The 16,586-nt window shown below is 38.7% G+C and overlaps 1 protein-coding gene across 4 annotated transcripts in view; it reads left to right on the forward strand.

Annotated features, from left to right (window-relative positions):
• The window catches only part of rerea (arginine-glutamic acid dipeptide (RE) repeats a), a 101,182-nt gene that overhangs the window by 19,488 nt on the left and 65,108 nt on the right, over positions 1-16,586 (forward strand). Inside the window, exons 1-2 of one of the 4 annotated variants that reach the window (XM_048615256.1) lie at positions 2,082-2,440; positions 2,576-2,803. The exons of 2 other annotated variants lie outside the window; for them this stretch is intronic. The gene's annotated coding sequence lies outside the window, so the exon portion shown is untranslated. Of the gene's footprint in view, positions 1-2,081; positions 2,804-16,586 lie in introns of those variants that run through there. One more of the 4 variants, XM_048615254.1, reaches the window with a different exon arrangement.

The raw sequence follows: 16,586 nt of genomic DNA on the forward strand, positions 1-16,586 counted from the left end.
TTGTTTTGGGTCCTGCTTCATATATGCTCTCCTACATAATTGGTACCTATTTTTGCTGTTTAATTAAACAAAATAACATCTAATGGTGGAACTTTGCAAATGCAGTAGTAATGTGTAAAATGAGAAGACAGTGCTTAAAATGCTGTTGAAAGCTTGTTTTTTTTTGTCACATTTTGCTTATCCAAGTCAACTTTACATTAAGACTATTGAAATTGTAGCTCTATTAATGTACAATTCTGTGATTTTATCCATAAATGTTGTGCTGCACCCAATAATGTTGTTACTCCCTTGTTGCTGGGATTCCGTTTAGGCTTTTGTTTTATCTTCCTATCTCCTGAGGCTGATATATTTTCTTCACTATCTTCCTTTCATTCTTTTCAATCCTTCCTGCATATAGAAATGTTTAATTGGTGACTTAGCAAAGTTTCTACCCATATTTCAACTAATGCCTCTAGTTCCTGAATTGCATTTTTATGCCATCTTCATTAATATACATGCACCAGTCTTGTTTTCCTTTAGGTTTAACAATTTCTGCCAGTTGCCTCTCATCCCACCTGACTTTTTAAAAACTATCTGGTCCTGCTTAATCTTTTTCAATTTTTCTACCTCTGACCTAATTCATACTTAAACTTATTTTTCTTTCCAACTGCACTGTTTTTCTCTCCCTCTGCCATGTGCATTTCAGCCGTCACCTCAGTTTAATTAGCTGCCCACATAGTTAGTGTATGGGTTCCAGCTCTGTTCAAAGTGTGGGACAAATGATCAATACAGTTCTTACCCTGTCCTGGAACTGGTCCCAGTGTCCCAATAACTTCCATTGTTCTGCCCACATTACCAGTCATGTATTTATCTCCCTCATGTTCCTCTGCTGTATGGTCCTGAAAGTTCTAGGATTACTGCCTTTGGAGGTCCTGTTTCTTAAAATATGATGCAATTTTAGGAACGCTTGTTTTAACGTGGTCAAGCCTATTCAATGCTTGGTTAATTTATGAAGCCATCTAATTTTCCTAAGGTATCTAGCATTAACTATGTCTTTTATAATGATACCTTGGGCCCAAACTATTTAACAATAAAAAGTGTACGAGAGAAAGCAGCATCTGTGGAAAGAGAAACAGTTAACAGTTTGAGTCCAATGACTCTTCTTCAGAATTCATCATAAAATTGGGCAATCGTAATCACAGAAAATAGCTGCCTACACCCTAGTGTAAACTTCTTAATTATTGTTTTGGTTCTGCCCAGCTTCTCATCCTATTGGGTATCTAACTTTTCTAAGGTGCTGTGGCTCAGCTCGTAGCTGTCCTGCCTCAAGTTGTCTCGCATGAAACATGTCAGCGCTGAAAACTTTGTTGCCAAGAGCTCAGAGAACCTGCACTTCCTACTACTCCATCCCATGCTGTTTAATGATCGTTCTCATTCATTTTTTTCTGGTCTTGATCTTCTACCACTCATCCTATTTGTGAAGTGAAAATGGCTAGGGATCTGTGTTGCAGAAAGCTATCTGCCTCAAGATGTGAGGGAATTAGCTCCCTTTCTTTCTGAAGCTCTATATTTTGAGTGAATACAGCTGAAGACTTGAAAACATTCTTTAGCAAGTGTGCTTGACCAGACTTCTCAAACTATCCCATGAAAATTCACACCACACTTCTAATGCAGTCATCCTGACTTGCAGGAAAATTAGAAGCAACTAAATTGAAGTAGTGATAGGCTCTTGATTTAATACTAAAGACACATTTCTGCCGAATGAAAAGCTGATTAGGTTCAGCTGTTGGACTTCATGAGTTATTGACTGGGATAGGTTGTCATCATATATAGATCCTTTACGGAGACCAGAGAAGTGCCTCCTTTTGTAAACTACGTAAACATTATGAGTTGCCAATTTAAACCTGTCATTATTTTGTTTAATTATTTACCATTGTGATTCACTTAATCGGGATCTGTTGTCAGAAATTGAATGTTTGAACATTTTTTTTCCTGGTTGAATATAAGTAGATAGAGTTTATTTAATTATCAAATTGAAGCATGTAGATTAAATGTTTACAATTCTAAATAATAATTTTTCTTCAGCTTCCACTAATAATCTTGGGTAGACTATGTTAATAGCTTATTGGGTAAATTTAACAACAGCTTGCATTAATACAGTACCTTCAACAAAGTAATATATCCCATGGTATTTCACAGGGTCATTATTAAGTAATATTTGATGTTGTGCCAGATTATGAGATGTAAGGATAGAGACTGCAACAATGCACAGTTTTCATCCAATCTAAATTCAAAGATATATGTACAATGGTTTTCTTATGACCTACTTTTATACTGCTTTAACTTCCAAGTATTTTACTGGTGATGTGTCTATGCATTCTGAAGGCTGAACTGCAATTCTTGTATGTCTGTTATCACCATCACGATATTGGAATTGCATGGTGTCAAGTTGGAGAGACTGGTGAGGATTGCACAAATTTAGGCCCTGTTTGAGTTGCACTGAATTCTCTTTCTATTGCATGCCATAAAATAAGCTTTTTCTATATGCATGTACTATCATGAGGCTGCACGATGACCTAATTTGCATTCTTTATAGGTATTCATATTGCCAGTTACAATATAGCAATTATCAATGGTTGCTGTGTGGAAAATGATTTTTATTACAACATCAGGAGCATAAAACAGCTTTAGAACTCTGGTGGTGGGCAATGAGCTACTCCATTATGTTCACTGAGCAGTGTCGTGGGAGGAATGCTGGGAGAAAAGTTCGTTGCTGCTGGCCTGGTTAAACATAGTGAAAACGTAATTGGAAATCCACCCATAAGTAAGTAATTAATTATCAGATTTTGTTATGAGACTTTGGCACAGGATGTCATGAGGCTTCACCTTGCAAGAGTATGGAATTGAATTTAATACTAACCCAGACAGAGAGGATGGAAAGCATCTCTTGCCAAGGCTGGACATTGCTTGCTTGGGGTAATAGAAACTCCTGTAACTCAAGTCTGTAATATAACACCATCCGCAAGGAAAAATTTATTTTAAGCTTTCTTGTTCAAAGTGTACCCCTGCATCAGTTCAGGTTATGTTTTTATCCTGTTTAGTTTCTCAAATATACAAACAAACTGCAACAAGTACTCACCGAATCCAATGCCATCTGCAGGGAGAAAGACGATTAACATTGCTGGGGAGGCGATGGCCTGGTGGTGTTATCGCTGAACTGTTAATCCAGATCCCCAGATAACGTTCAGAGGACCCGAGTTCGAATCCCACCATGGCAGGTGGTGGAATTTGAATTCAATAAAATATCTGGAATTAAGAATATAATGATGACCGTGAATCCATTCTTGATTGTCAGAAAAACCCATCTGGTTCACTAATGCCCTTTAGGGAAGGAAACTGCCATCCTTACCTGGTCTGGCCTATATGTGACTCCAGGCCCACAGCAGTGTAGTTGACTCTGAACTGAACAATTGGGGATGGGCAATAAATGCTGCCTAACCAGTGACGCCCTCATCCCATTAATGAATATAAAAAAATTTCAATTTGATTAGCTCCCATTAGAACTTGACAAGAGTTATGTTTATAGAAATTCATGAAAAGTGAAATAGAAGTTCTATCACCAGAAAATATGTTAAACACATCTTAGGATGATGAAATAATAGGATGGAATTATGATGGCAACACTCAAGAAGGAGAAACATGTGAGATGTTTTTGGGACTATACTTCATTTTAATGTGCTTGGAGTGGTGGGGGATACATTGACTGTTCTGTCTTCATTGCATGCCCTTCTTCATGACTTGAAATTGGTGATTGTGGAAGTAAATATGGTCTACAATTCTAACACCTTGTTAGCAGATTAGTGATGAAGAGGGAAAAGGGTTTTGCTACCGTGGTTTTTAATTATCCAAGTTGCCAGGAGGGCAGAGTGGACTTCTTTGTCATGTAGTACCAGGGAAATGTATAGGCAGCTGACTGAAAATTAATCAGTGTTTACCAACATGTCTGCAGGGACCTAAACATTATTACTGATTTAGACTTGAATAAACAGGCTATTCACCACATCGGCAGTTTTGCGATGGAGTGAGTGTTAACTTTCAGGACTGAATATGGCTAGTGCTGCTTGTAATGAGCTAGGAAGGTGAGTTATGAGATATAAAATTCGTTAGCATTAATTATTATAAGTCTTTCACATTCCAGAATGCTGACACATTAGAGTATATTAACAGGCTTTCTTCAGGCACAATTCAGATTTGCTGACTGAAGCTTGTCCTTTTGTTCTCAGTTGGGAGAGCTTATGTTATAAGCATGCTACAAAGTTCTGCTTTTCATGAATTGTTATCATGAGAGACTACCTGTTTCTGCATAATACCTTCTGTTGTTTGTGGCAGTCCCAGCTTGCTAACTGGGTTAGATTTTGAACAAATTTACAACTCAAGTCTGGACCTCCATGAGGCACTGTGGGTTATCACCAGCAGTAGAACTGTATTCAACCACAATATGTAACCTTGTGGCCTGGCATATCCCCCACTCTACCATGAGCACTGAGTCAGGGAATCAACCCTGGTTCAACGAAGAATGCAAAAGGGTAGCTCGGAGCAGTACTGACAGACCAGAAATGAGCTATCAGCTTGGTTCAGCTTGAACACCAAATACTTGATACTGCACAGGAAAAGTGACCTTCGACATAGAGGGTGAAGTGATCCTAATGGATCAAATTGAAAACTCCAGTGCTGTTATATTTAGTTACAACTGATAGTAGATAATTAAACAACAGGAGGAGGAAGGTCCCTAAATATCCCCTGCTCAATGATGTGGGACTCCAGCTCATCAGCACAAAATATAAGGCAAAAATATTTACAACCAACTTCAGACAGAAGTGCCAAATGAATGATCCACCCTTCTCCTGAATTTCTAGTATCATGGATGCCAGTCTTTAACCAATTCACTTCACTCCACATGATATTAAGAAAAGCTGATGCTGCAAATTTTGCATAGACCTGTGCACCTTGACAACAGTTTGACAGTAGTACTGATGACTTGTTCTCCAGAATAGTTGCACCTCTATCCATGCTGTTCCAGTACATATGGAGTACTGATATTTGCTCAGCAATGTGGAAAATTGCCCAGGTACGTCTTGTTCACAAAAAGCAGAACGAGTCCAACTCAGACAAGTTACCCACCCATCATTCCACTCCCATTCATCAGCAAAGTGACGGAAATGTCATTGCTAGTGCTATCAAGCAGGCTAACTCAGCATTAATATGCTCGTTTGGCACTCAGTTTGGGCTTCCACAAGGGCATGAAGAAGCCCTAGCAAAACTAGCAGCACCAGGGTTATCTGGAGGTCAACTCTCCACTGTTTAGAGTCATACTTGCCTCAAAAGATGATGGTTGTGGTTGTTAGAGGCCAGTCATCCCAGCATCAGTACAGTACTGCAGGAGTTTCTTAAGGTTGTGACCTAGATCCAGATAATTCCAGCTTTTCAACTATGACGTTCACTCCATCATAGTTTGAGGTAGTAATGTGCAATTATCTGCAAATAATGTTCACTCTTTTTGTGACTGTTCTGAGTATGAAGCAGTCCACGTCCACATGCTTCATGACCTGGGACAGTTTTTAGGCCTAGGATGATGAATAGAAAGTAACATTCATGCTACACAAGTGCGAGGCAATGACTGTCTTCAACAGATGAGGATCTAACCATCTTCCTTTGGCATTCAAAGGCACTGAAAATCCCACTGTCAACATTCTGATGGTTACCGTTGACCAGAAACTAAACAGGACTGTGACTACAAGAGGTCAGGATTTCTGCTGTGTGTAATTCAGCACCCGTCTCCCCAGTGGCTGTCCACCATTTACAAGGCAAAAGTCAGGAGTATGTTAAAATAATCTTCACTTGCTGAGATGAGTGCAGCTCCAACAACTTGTGAAGGTGAACATCAACCAGGACAGGCAGCCCTCTTGATTGGCACACCATCTACCATGTTCTACATTTACTCCCTCCACCTCAATGCACAGTAATAGCGGTGTGTAGCATCTACAAGCCACACTACAACAACATGCCAAGGCTCCTTTGACATCTCCTTTCTGAACGAGGAGCATCACCTTACAAGGCATGCACAACCATGACTTGGAACTGTATCAGTGTTGCTTAGTCAAAATCCTGGAGCGCCCATCCTCATATCAGTATGGATGTATTTAATCATGAAGACTACAGAGGTTCAAGAAAACAGTGCTCACCACCATTCTCAAAGAAAATTATGGATGTGCAGAAAGTGTTGGACTAGCCAGCAGCACTTATTAAATGATTATTTTTTTAAAAAAGATTCAATTAAACTGTTCCCTCTCTGCAGCATTTTGTTTTGTTATTTCCTGCTTAGTGCCATTACTTAAAATTCTGTTTTTCTGTGTAGGCTTGCCTTTGTCAAGTTACTATCTGCATGGCAATTTTTTTTTTACTGCAACTGTCTGTGTATACATACCTGGTGTGTGCATATTCATATAAAATGGATTTTGTTGCTGTCTTGGGCAATATAATGAACATCTTCCTGAAACAAGTAGCAGTCGTTGTACAGTGTAACACATCTTCCATCAATTTATCTTGAGTTCTTAATATCTATTATATCATCCTGTTGTGACTTCAGACCTGCTGCATTTTTACCACCCAAAGTGAAAATAATAAGTGGTGTGATTATTACTTATCATTGTTCAGTAATACTGTTTGTGTAAAGAATATTTACCTATCAGATTCAGTAATTGATGAATGTTCAGACCATGTGTTTCTATTGCCATACTTGCCAGCCAGGATTGTCCACCCATTTGCTTTGTTAAATAGAACATTGTGGACTCAGACACAGATGTGGAAAACCTTAATCTATCTTCTGTGACTGTATGACACTTTTTTTTATTAAAACAACAATGGCAGCCAAATCAGTTATTTATGATGAGTAATGTCAGATGATTTGGTTGGGCTTTTCTTTGTTAGTCTTCCAGCTTTCAATTAAAATATTATAAAATGTAATCTTTATATTGTTCAAGGGATGTGGGGGATTGCAGTTATCATAGTCTATTCCCACTTAGGGCCAAGAAGATGGTGCTGGTGAGCTACCTTCTTGAACAATTGTAGTTCATGTTGTAAGAATACCCACAGTGTTCATGATAAGGAATTCTGTGATCCTAATCTATTGACATTAAATGAATGGGATTATTTCTCCATGTCTAAATAGTATCCAGCTAGGAGGAAACAGGCAGGTAGTGCCATGCACCCCCCAGCCCTTGTTCTTCTAAATGGTACAGATTGTGGATTTCGAAAGTACTGTTAGAGAAGCCTTGGTGTTTCGCTGCAGTGCATCTTCTTGATAGCACGCTACATGGCCTTAATCTTCCAGTGGTGGACAGTGTCACTGTTTAAGCTGGTAGCTGGGGTGATGTCAAGTAAGCTTCTTTTGTCCTGGCTTGAGTGTTCTTGGAGCTGCATTCATCTCATGTATGTCCTACAGGTATTGTGATGTGTCTAGTGTGTGGGTGAAGAGAGTTGCTATGCTCCGTTGCTAGCAGCAACATGAAAATGGCAGCCTAATGTGTAAGTCTGTCCTCGTTGGTGTAGAGCCATGCAAGTCCTCAACTATGCCTCCTCCTGACGAGACAGAAAAATTTGGGCCCTTGTGTTTGGCTTCAGACATGCCATCTCACCAAAGCATCAAGCCACGTGAGTAGAGGTAGTCTATTTTAATTGCTGGAGAACATTGGCTGCCCCTTGTTTTGCTTGCGGAAATGCTCAGTGTGATCTCCTCATGAAGACCTGATACATTAGGCCAGCTGAGACAGGTCAAAATTTGAAATCTTGAGATGTGCAGTGGGGTCAAACAGGGTTGTCTTATAGCACCAACACACTTCAGCATTCTCTTGTCCTTGCTGCTTTCATCCAAAGAGGGTACCTACCCACAAAAGAGAGAGAAAGTTGTTTAGCCTTAATTGCCTGCGATCCAAGATGTGCCAAGTCCTCATCAAAAAGTTGCTGTATGCTGACAATGCCACAGTAACATTACACACTGAGGAACAGTTTTGGCAGCAAGTGGACAAACTCGTTTATGCCTGTAGAGAATTCAGTTTCTTTATCAGCATCCGGATGACAAATGTCCAGAATGTTGCAATAGTGCAGTCTGTCACCATTGATGGTATGAGTGGTTCAGTGATCTAGGCTCCACAATTACCAGCAATCTGTCAGTTGATGGTGAAATTGATGCATGTGTCACGAAAACTGCAGCTGTTCTGTCCAAGTTGTGTAAGAATATGTAAAGCATCAGCAACCTCAGTAAGAAAGCAACTGTCTACCAGACCTGTGTGCTCAATATACTCTGCTACAATGGCAATACCTGGGCAGTACACGCTAGGTAGGAGAAAAGGTTGAGCATTTTCCATCTTTGCTGTCTCAAGCATATCCTTGATCTCTTGGCAGGATAAAATGACTGACTTGAGGTCCTATAGCATTCTGTTTTGATCATCATATATTCATTGCTAAGTCAATGATGTTTACATTGGCTTAGCCAGATTCATGAGCTGAATGATGACCATATACTCAACCTGTCTTAAGGGCTATGACCTCCTAGTATGCATTACAAGGACACCCACTAGTGAAATATGAAGATAGCAGACATTGACACTGACTGCTGGCAGACAATCACTGAAAACTGTGACCTCTGGAGGCTGTTAGTGGGGTACATTGGAAGAGCCAAACAAAAATACAAGCTCAGCTGACTGAGATGAGAGCCCAAGGAGAAAATACCCAGCAAATTGTATCTCTTAGCCTATTGTTCTTTCTCAGCAGTAAATGTGGTACAGACTGTCTTGCCAGAGTAGGACTCCTAAGCCACACCAGGTGATGTTTAAAAGAGAATCATTGTTTTCCGAGATACATAACTGCAACTAAGGGGAGGTGATAACCTAGTGGTATTATCACTGGATTGTTAATCCAGAGACATGGGTAATGTTCAGGGACCTGGTTGAAATCCCACCACAGCAGATAGTAGAATTTGAATGCAAAAATTTCTGGAATTAAGAGTATAATGATGACAGCAAATCTAATGTTGATTGTTGGAACTTATCTAGTTCACTAATGCCCCATAGGGAAGGAAACTGCCATCCTTACCTGGTCTGGCCTACATGTGACTCCAGACCCACAGCAATGTGGTTGACTCTTAACTGCCCTCTGGGAAATTAGGGATGGGCAATAAATGCTGACCCTAGCCAACAATGCCCTCATTCTGTGAATGAACATTTTTTAAAAATTCAGGCAAGGGGAAGGGAGGGGGTCAGTATTCCATCCCCCCTCTCACCTGTTCCCTGTAAATGGCAGAAACATTTGGAGTGTAAGAATGTGCAGAATTTCTCAGCCACAGTAGTTATGTGGTTGATGCAGTTAAGAAATGGTGACCTCTAGGATGTTCATGGGAAATGCAGTGATGATATTGCCACTGAATATCATGGAGAAACTCATTGTATCAGCTTTGTTTTGGGTGTGAGGGTCTGGAAGAGTGTCCAAAAGGTTGGGAGCGTAGATCGAAGCACGTCCCAGGCTGGGGAGAACTTGTAAAAAGAGAGATGCTTCGAGGAAGAGAAAGCACTTAAAGATGTGCACAAAGAACTATTCAGCTGACTGGGCATTAGGAAAATTTGAAGTAATTTGAAGTATTGAAGTTCTTGCAGATGAATTTGGAATTTCTAGCTTGAGTTGTGTAGGTGTGCTCAGGAGCTACTAAATGGAAAAAACTGCAGTGTACTGTAGTTGGTATAATTTAAAAAAAAACACTTAATAGCATAACTTATTACTGAACTGTTTCATTCTTTATTCAAAACATTTCAAATCCTGTGAATTACTTGTGATACAGCTACTGCATTGGAATGAAACATTCAAGTTATTTTGCAAATGCTAGAATCTGCAATGGTAATGAGCAACTTGTATTTTTATAGCGCTTTTTATGACCACCTGACATCCCAAAGTGTTGTAGAATCAATGAAATACTTTGGAAGTAAAATTCACTATTCTAAAGAAGAAATGTAATGTGGTAAGTGATCAATTAACTCAGGAGGTTAGGGCTAATCTAAAAATTAGAACCAAATCTTTCAACAGCAAATTAGTAGAAAAGCATGCAACACTGTTCTGAAAACAGCATTCAATAATAGATCAATATCAGTGTTAGATGAATTGTTAAAACTAAGATTGAAATCCGGGATACAGTAAAAACAAATACCAACTTCCTGTTTCAAATCTTCTAGCTTTGTTCATATACAATGGAAATGCATCAGGTCTGACCTCATGACTCTAAGGAAGACCTATTTCGTTTGGCCCTTTTGTATATAACAGTTTGTTATTTTTAAACGAATTTGTGCCTGTTGTTTTGTGCCAATTTAAATGTATCTAAAAAATTATTGATCTACCTCTGTTGTAGCTTTAAGTTTAATGGAAGGGTGATGACTATTGGAAATATTGATGAATCGTTCATATTCTGCTTCTGTGAAACTCCACAGGTCAACACACATACGGAAAACAATGTTCTTTTCATCATAGAATCCCTATAGTGTGGAAACAGGCCCTTCAGCCCAACAAGTCCACACTGAATCTCAGAGCATCCCACCCAGACCCATCCCCCTATAACCCACCTAATCTACACCTCCCTGCTACGGGCAATTTAGCATGGCCAATCCACCTAACCTGCACATCTTTGGACTGTGGGAGGAAACCTATGCAGACACGGGGAGGTGATTACGTGACCTAATAAAAGAGTTGGTGAAGCTGAAATGGAAATTGAGCGCCTGAAATCCCAAATAAAAAGCCTCAAATATCAAAATGTAACCCTTGACTAAATCTGAAGAAAACTGGCGGGGGTGGGGTGGGGTGGGTGGGGTCATGGTGCATTGTTGAATAAGGAATTATTTTGGGCATAGAAGTTGAGAAAACTATATTTAATTTTGTTGATGTACAAAATTGGAAAACTGCAACAAACCCAGTGAAAGACTTCAGTTGGTTATGTGCTTTGTGTATTCTCTTTCACTTAAAAGTCACTTTCAGAATGCTTTCACTTGGTTCTTGTTTTAATGATTGGAATTAGTAAACCGACCACTTCATAGTGATGAATGGACTACTGAAAACAAATATGCCAGCTTCTTAAACAGAAATAGTTAGCTAGCAGTGGGTATCTTACACAAAATACCTTTTGAGGCAGAATCATTTGAAAGTTATCTACAGCTTGCAGTCAGTTCACAGGTGAGGGGAAAGGAAGGTTAAACTTTGAAAGGACTTTTCAAAGCAAGCCCGATTGGACAGAAAAAAATTTGTTTCCCTGAAATTAAATCAAAGGTTCAAGGAAATTATCCCATTCCTTCATATTACTTTGTTTAATTTGCACCACTTTTAAAAATATGAACCCAAGTTAAACAGGTTGGATCAGCTGCCTCAGACTAAGTGCATAAAGATAATCGATGACTGAAGTCACAAATATTAAACCTAAAACATGGGTATCCACTGCAGGACAATTTCTGTTTTATTACTGATGTCATTCATGGAGTTGTTTAGGTGACTACTGAAGTTTCAATGGCAAACTCATCCCTCCAGACCTTGTAATTTTCCAAACAAGATGGCTCAGTTGATAGAACTGTTTTCCCTGCAACCTCGGAGCAGATGTTTGCCCTGATGCAAGCTCAACAACACTCTCAAACGTCAAATATAATTCATTACCATCTTTCAGGCTCTTCAGTTGGAGCCGTAACCAGTTTGATTATAAATATTTTGTTTCAGGCAGTAATTAATGCTGCTGAAAAGGACCGGTGTACTGAAGCAGCTGTCCTCCGTTGACAGAAAAGGCCAATTGTTTAGTGTTGTATGATCTCCTTACACTAGGGACAGCTGTGAAGTTTATATAATGTAATTGTCTTTAAACCAGTTTGAAGCTTTTATTCCCACACCTGATACTGCTAAATTCAGAGCAGCAATACAAAAATTAAAAATGTTAACTTTGCAAGGTGGTATTTTGCTAACTGATGACAAATATTTTTTTCCAAATCCAATGATTGATTGTGCTTTGCAGCAGGTATACAGAACATGTCATTTCATGATTTTAAAAGCAACTTTGTCTTAATGGAAAACAAGTACAACGCATTTTGCTTAATGTTAAAAATCTGTGTACTGATTGTGTGGAATATGACATGGATTGAAAGGCAAAGCATGTGACTGAACCTTGTGCTAAATGTGGCTATACTAAAACTACAGTTCTATTGTGTTAGACGTGATTGCTGTTTATAGCTGAGTACCTTAAGCTTAATGAATTAAATTGTTCAGCAATACTGATGAAGCACATTTTACAAAGAGTGCAGTGAGCATATTTTATAAATGTGACATCGTCCAAAGAGTTTAATAAGCACTGCTGAGTAACCAGTGTAAAACTTCTATCTATTTAATTCTTTAGCAACAATTCTTTCTGATGAAAACTTTTATTCTGTCAATATAAAATACATTGTCTCAACAAAAGCAGTGGTATAATGGAGGAACAAATGTTAAATTCAAATATGTAACCTGGAACAAGATGGTTTAGATGTAGTTATCAATTGTGCTTTTCATAGACGGGATTTATTTGTGGCTTTTTAACGCATAATATTTTATCACTTGAACAATTTACGACTACAAAGGTCTTATTGTGATGATAGTATGGCTTTAAGTGGTGTATTTTGTCCTGAGTTTTTTTTTTGTGAAGAAAGGTTGCGATAGAGGCGCCCAGCAGTCTGTTCCAAAGCCAGTAAGTGGCTTGTTGAGGCTTTGGGTTTTTGTTTTCAAGTGGGAACAATAGAAGCAGCCTGAATGGGTGCTGGGTGTGGAAGTTCCTGTTCCCCTCTCCGTTAGAGCTAAAAGCCGGGGTTCTCTTCCTGCTGCTAGAATTGTATGTGAGACAATCTATTTTGCTGAATTTGCTTTTGCCAAGAGTTTGTTTATGGAATCTTGCTGTACTGGAACAGTTAATTAGTAGTAGTTTATATATTCTGTTAAGCATTGATAGTTACAGTTAAGCAATTTTTTAATATTTTGTTCGTATTTTAATTATCATGTCCGAATAAAGTATGTTTTGTTTCAAGCCTGGTAGTTTGACCAGTTGAATTGCATCCAGAATACCGCCTTACACTTACCTTTAAAATAAGAAAAAGTTAGGTCTAGGCTATCTTAAATGTTTTGAGATGGTTTAGTCTGGTCTTTAACAAACTAGGGGCTCTTGTTGGGATCAAAATCTCTAATTCCAAATTGGGTTTAGGATTATTGGACTCAAAGACAGTGAGGTGTGAGTGTTGGTGATCTCTTTTTAGGTGTTGAGTTAAGCTGGTTTAAATAAGACAGTAATGGCTGTTTCAGTCACTGAGTTTCCTGGGGTAAAAAGAAGTCACATAGGGAGTTTTAAAGTGAGTGAGCAAGACAAAGCTTTCGGAGTTGGCAGACCAGCTGGAGTTGGGTTGTCTTTGTGTGAAAAAGGGTGGTAATTGCAACAATAGCTCAACATTTACAATTGCTCGAAATGCCATCAGAATCTTTGGAAGTGGCTAAATTTCAGTTGCAAATGAAGCAGCTTGAGCATAAGAAGGAAATGTAACAATTTGAATTACGATTGAAAACAGAGGAAAGAGAAAAGAAAAGGAAGGCCCTAGCAGAAGAAAAGGAGAAAGAGTTTTTGAACTTTGGAGCTGAAAACTCAAAGTCAACTTAACTTAAAATGGCGGAGGTAAAGGTGCAAGGTAGGAGTAGTGATGAGGACAGTATTGGAGAGCAATCCATTGTAGCCAAAGGCCTGGTGGGGAGCTGTTTAAATTAAATATGTCCAAGTGTTGCTTAAGTTTGATGAGAAGGATGTAGAAGGCTCTTTCATTTCATTTGAGGAAGTGGCTAAACGGTTGAAATAGCCAGTGAGCATTTGGTTACTGTTGATCCAAATGAAGTTGATAGGAAGAGAAAGTGAGATATTTGCATCACTATTGCAGGAGGTATCTGGGGAGTATGAAGGGGTGAAAAATGCTACCTTGAGTACATATGACCTCAAAGCAGAAGCCTACGGACGATGTTTTAGGAATCTAAGGAGGGAACCTAGTCAAACATACACTGAGTTTGAAAGGATCAAGCAAAGTAATTTCACTAACTGAATAAGGGCATTAAAAATAGATAAAATATGACATTGTTAGACAATTATTTTGGAGGAGCTCAAAAATTCACTTGCTAAAGTAGTGAGAACTTGTGAAAGAGCAGAGAGTTAAGACTGCAACATTTGCAGCGGAAATGGTCATTGATTATCACTTGTTTTATAAATTAAAGTTTGACTTTTGACATCAATTTCAATCTGAGAGGGATAGAAATTGGTGAAAACCAGAAATTGTCAGGTGGTAAGGGTAAAGGAAATCTGATTAAAGATAGCTTACCACAGGGTAAAAAGGAAACCCATGAGGAAAGAAATAAAAAAAAACTCAGGTGTTTTCACTGCGATAAAGGAGGCCACATGAAGTTGCAGTGTTAGTGGTTTAGAAGAAGCACTGGGAAGACAGATGTAGGAAAACAGGATAAGCCAGTGAGTTTTGTTGAAGTGGTAAAGGAAAGCACAGATATACAACCTGGTCAGCGGTTGGTTGAGAAGAAAGTGCCAGTCTTTTTAAAGAATTTACTTGCCTGGTAAGGTTTACTCGCATATGCCCAAGTGGACAGAAGTTCATCAAATGGTATTACTGGTGGGTTATTGAAAGTGGGTATTGTGAGTAGCATATGAATTACCAGTAGGTGGTCATCTGGGAGTAAGGAAAGCTCAAGCCAAAATATAAAACATTTTTATTGGCCTGTATTGCATAAAGATGTGGTTGACTTTTGCTGGCATGTCATACGTGTCAGCTAATTGGAAAACCTCAGGCAGTGATAAAACCAGCACCATTAATACCAATTCCTGTATTTGAGGAACTTTTTACAGGAGTCTAATTGATTGTGTAGGACCCCTACCTAAAACAAAAAGTGAGAATCAGCATTTATTGACCATAATTGATGTGTCTACTAGATTTCCAGAGGCTATTCCATTATGTAGTATCATGGCTAAAAGGATTGCAGAAGAGTTACCCAAATACTTTTTTTAATAGATACGGACTACCCACAGAAATACAATCAGATAAAGGGTCAAATTTTACATGGAAGTTCTGGATAGTTTAGGAATAAAACAATTCAAATCCCCTGCGTACCATCCAGAGTCGCAGGCAGTGTTAGAACAGTAACATCAAACTTTAAAGTAGAGGTGCTGGCATTGGATTGATGTGCAACAAGGTCAAACGTCAAATAACACCAGGTTATAATCCAACAGGTTTATTTGAAGTCACATTTCAGTGTCGTGTGACTTTTGACCTCAAACTTTAAAGACCATATTGAGGGCTTATAGCCAAGACTGTCCAGAGGATTGGATGAAGGAATTCCATTTTTATGTTTTGCAATTAGGGATGCACCTAATGAATCAATTCAATTCAGTCCATTTAGATTAGTTTTTGGGCATGAGGTGAGACAGCCTTGATATAATTAAGGAAAAGTTGGTAAATCAGAGTTCAGAGACCACATATTTGGACTATATCAACTTTTAGGGAAAGATTAAATAAGAGAAGATGAGATGGCTAGACAGCATTTAAAAGTACCATAGTATGTGATAAAACAGGAAGGAAACGAGATCAAATATTTATAATTTTGCCAGTGGAGCTTAAGAGAGTGTACTCCCAGTGGTAAATGAACCTTTAAAGGCAAGGTATAGTGGACCTTATCAAGTTGAAACGAAATTGAGTGAGATGAATTATTTGTTGAGAACATTAGATAGAAATCTGAATGTGTCATGAATATGCTCGAAAGGTATTTCAATAGGAAAGGAAAGCAAAAGGAGGACGTGTTACGTGTTACAACACAGTGTGAAGTACCAAGCTCAGATGATTCTGAATTGGACATTCCTCAAATTAACATTGAGTATTACCCTTAGGTTGACTTCTCCTTTCCTCCAGATGCTGCCTGGGTTGCTGTGTTCTTCCAGCCTCCTGGTTGTCTACATTGGATTCCAGCATCTGCAGTTTTTTTGTCTCATTCCTCAAATTAAATTGGACAAAAATGAAGTTCTCAAATTGGTATAAATTGCTGAGTTATCTTCCAAGGGAAAATCAAAATGACCTGAACAAGTTATTACAATCACATGGGTAGATATGTGGGAATAAGCTGAGAAGTACTAATCTAGTTACACAAGATGTAGATATTGGAAATGCTATGCCAATTAAGCAATGTGCTTATAGACTTAAGCCTGTAAAGTTGGCACAGGTTCAAAAAGGGATTGAATGCATGTTCAAAGACAATACAATCAAAGTATGTTGCAGCAAATGGTGCTCACCCATAGTAATGGTGCCAAAACCAAAGGTACCCAATGAATATCACAAAGTCAAAGCAGTTATTCATATCCTAGTCCACGTTTGGAACTCTATTAAGAAGGTTGGACAGCAACTTGTATTTCAAAGTTGGAGTTTCTCAAAGGATACTAGTAGGTACCTTTTATCCATAAGACCAAAGGAAATTTTGGCTTT

Source organism: Rhincodon typus, chromosome 31, assembly GCF_021869965.1.
Source record: "Rhincodon typus isolate 14 chromosome 31, sRhiTyp1.1, whole genome shotgun sequence".
NCBI classification, from domain to species: Eukaryota; Metazoa; Chordata; class Chondrichthyes; order Orectolobiformes; family Rhincodontidae; genus Rhincodon; species Rhincodon typus.